This window comes from Carlito syrichta, unplaced genomic scaffold (assembly GCF_000164805.1).
Source record: "Carlito syrichta isolate Samal-C Ts95f unplaced genomic scaffold, Tarsius_syrichta-2.0.1 Scaffold302082, whole genome shotgun sequence".
NCBI lineage: Eukaryota > Metazoa > Chordata > Mammalia > Primates > Tarsiidae > Carlito > Carlito syrichta.
Genome location: NW_007246178.1, coordinates 38,564 through 42,149, shown reverse-complemented (window position 1 = coordinate 42,149; position 3,586 = coordinate 38,564).

The following is a 3,586-nucleotide window of genomic DNA, read 5'->3' as shown; positions in this document are numbered from 1 at the left end:
GTTGTTGTCAGTAGAGTGTTGAAGTCTCCCACTATTATTTTATTACTGTCTATCGCTTTTTCTTAGGTGTAGCAGAATTTGTTTTATAAAGCTGAGGGATCTGGTGTTAGGCATATACATATTTCAGATTTCTATTTCACATTGCATTGATCCCTTTATCACTAGATAATGACCATCATTGTGTTTTTGTACTGTTGTTAATTTATAGTCTCTTTTATCTGTTATAAGAATGGCTACTCCTGCTCATTTTTGGTTTTCATTTGAATGGAATATTTTTCCCCACCTCTTTATCTTGAGTCTATAAGAGTCTTTGTTTGCTAAGTGGGTCGTTTGAAGGTAGCAGATGTTTAAGTTTTGCTTTTTGTATCCATTCTGCCAACCTATATCTTTTTAGTGGATCACTGAGGCAATTTTCCTCAGAGTTAATAATAATATGCAAGGTACTGTTCCATTCATCACACTAGTGGTTATCTGGATGCTTTATTTATTTTTCTCTATTGTGTTGGTATTTCATAAGACTTGTTGGTATTACAGTGTTTTTATATTGGTGTATTTTAATCTTTTGTTTCAGTATTTAGAACTCCTTTGAGTATTTCTTGTAGAGCTGGCCTAGTGTTGACAAATTCCCTCAGTGTTTGCTTGACTGAAAGAAACATCATTTTTACTTCATTTATGAAAATTAGTTTTGTAGGATACATAATCCTTGACAGACTGTTATTCTGTTTGTTGAGATTGAAGATCGGGTCTAAATACCTTTGGGCTTATAGGGTTTCTTCTGAGAAGTGTGCTGTTAGTCTGATAGGTTTACTTTTGTAAGTTTTTGATGCTCTGGCATTGCCAGAGACGTAAACTTCCAGATACAAGAATCCTAAATAACCCCCAGAAGATTCATTGCAAAAAGTCATTCCCAAGAAATATAATTATCTGGATATGCAAGTTAATGTGAAGGAAAGAAGTTTAAGGATGGTAAGACAACTGCAATGGTGAATGTGGGGTTTCTCCTTGGTGAGTGCTGCTCCAAGGATATGCCCAGTCAACCTAGGTAGAAGATGGGCCTCTGGGGATTACTCAATTTCTCTGTCCATTGTGAGGTGAGTGCAGAAAAGAGCTCAAGCACTCCACAAGAGTACTCACTTGATTTCCTCAGTGGGTGTTAGGAGAGAATCCCAGGCCCATGGGTGTAATGCTGTTGTTCAGGGCAGGCACAGATTAGTTTACATGGGAAGTGGGATGTTAGTATGGAAACAAGTCCCATTGGGCTCCCTATCTTAGCCACAGGCAGTTTGTCTCTGGAATGGTAAAATTCAGCTGGCCTTAGGGCCTCTTGTGTTCTCAAGGCAGCCCACTACAATAGGGAACTTATTCGCCACTGAGGATTCTGCCCTTGAAGCCTGTCCCTTCCCAGGTTTGCTAGGAAGCAGTCACACAACTAGCAATGGTTGAGTTCCTGTGATATGATGATTGGAACTGCTCAGGGCTTTCTGTTTTTCTGCACCACTCCACAGAAACTTTGGCAGAGCATGGTTGTGGGCAAGGCATTTTCTCATGAGGTCCTAGAGTCCCACAAGGCTCAACAGGGACTCCAATTTTGCAGCAGAAACACAGAGCTCCTGGATATCCCTCATTTACTTTCCCTCTGTGTCTGAAGGCTGCTGGTGGTCTGTGGTGACCCAGGAAGATGTTTGTCTAGTTTCAGCCAAGTTGATGGGTTTTTTTCTTCTTTGTACTATGTGGTTATGTCACTTCCTTGATGATTTGTGGAGCATACTGCTGGTCTTGTTCTTCTCAGGATGCTGAGGAAATTTTTTTTCTATCTTGGTTTACTCTATAGGAGAAACACGTTCTAGCTGCTTCTTGTCAGTTATCATAATCAATAGTCCTCCAGTAGAAGCAATTAAATTGCTTTAAATTTCCAGCCTACACTTCTACTACCACGATGATTATAGAAATGTTGTATAGCTGGAAGTATCATATAATCAAAGAAGCTTGGAATGGTAAGATAGTATTTAGCAGGGTGCTGTTATGAAGAGTCACGTAAAATTTCCATAGACTTGGTGTCTTTTAAGTTGATGAAATTTTAGGATTGTTGTTTCACTCAGTATGATTTAGCTTCACTTGACCATTTCAGTAGCATTAATCTTGGACATGCAGTTACCTTTTCTTTAGTATAATTTATTGTTTCACAGTTTTGAACAATTTGTTCTGAAAAAAATCTTCATAATGCAGCAAGGACTAAAAGTGTCTCTAAAAAGTATAAATCCACTTATATTTCAGACACTTCAGGCTGTTAAAACATTGTAAAATTGATACCAATTATTCTATGACAATAACCTAAATGCTATCAATCTCACCTCTGGATATATATATTGTTTAGATAGCAGAAATATGGAAATACAACTATTAAAAAAATGCAAATGATATTATAAAAAATAGTAAATTGGTACAAGCAAAGAACTATTAAAATATATTATATTTTTATTCTAATGCTTGGTTGCCATATACATTAGGATTACATGAATTATTTAGTATATAATTGACTCATGAAACCTGGTATTGTTTGGAATTTCAGGAACTGCTTTCTTTGTTTCTTTTTGAAAATGAAAATTGAACTTGATATGTACAACATGATGCTTTGATATACACGTACGCAGTAAAATGGTTACTTCAGTTAAGCTAATTAACCAATATATCTCCTCACATAGTTTAGCATTTGTGTGTGTTTGATGCAAGAGCACTTGAAATATACTCCCTTTGCAAATTTTCCATATTATTAATTATATTCATCATGCTGTGCATTAGATCTCTAGACTGATTTATCCTATGCAGCTACAACTTTGTACCCATTGAACAATACCCATTTTACTCACCTCACCACCCCACGCTTTTCTACTTTTTACTTCTATATATTTGACTTTTTTAGATGCCAAATATAAGTGAGGTGTCTAGTATTTTTTATTGTGTTTGGTTTATTTTACTTAGCAAAATGCCCTCCAGTTTCGTCTGTGGTGTTGTAAATGACAACGTCTCCTTTTTAAGGCAGAATTATTTGTGTGTGTGTGTGTGTGTGTGTGTGTGTGTGTCACACAATTTCTTTATACATTCATTTGTTAACAGACACTTAGATTGCTTTCATAGTTTGGTTATTGTGAATAATGCTGCAATGAACATAGGAGTACAGGAAATTCTTCCAGATTGTGGTTTTATTTCTCTCAAATATATATCCAGAGGTGAGATTGTTGGGTCAAATTATAGTTCTATTTTTATTTTTCTGAGGAAACTCTATACCATTTTTCATAATGCCTGGACCAATTTAAATTCTCCTCAACAGTGTACAAGATTTCTTGTGCTAATGTTCTTGCTAGAATTTGTCTTTTATTTTTAAACAATAGACATTCTAATAGCTGAATTTATATATTAGTATAGTTTTTGCTTTCTTTTTTTGATATTCCATGATGTTGATGATTATTTATATACATAATTACCATTTTTATCTTTTGGTTGAAAAAAACGCCTATTCAGATTTTTGCTCATTTAAAAAATCAGATTGTTTGCATTTTTGCTGAGTTGTCTGAGATCGTTCATATTT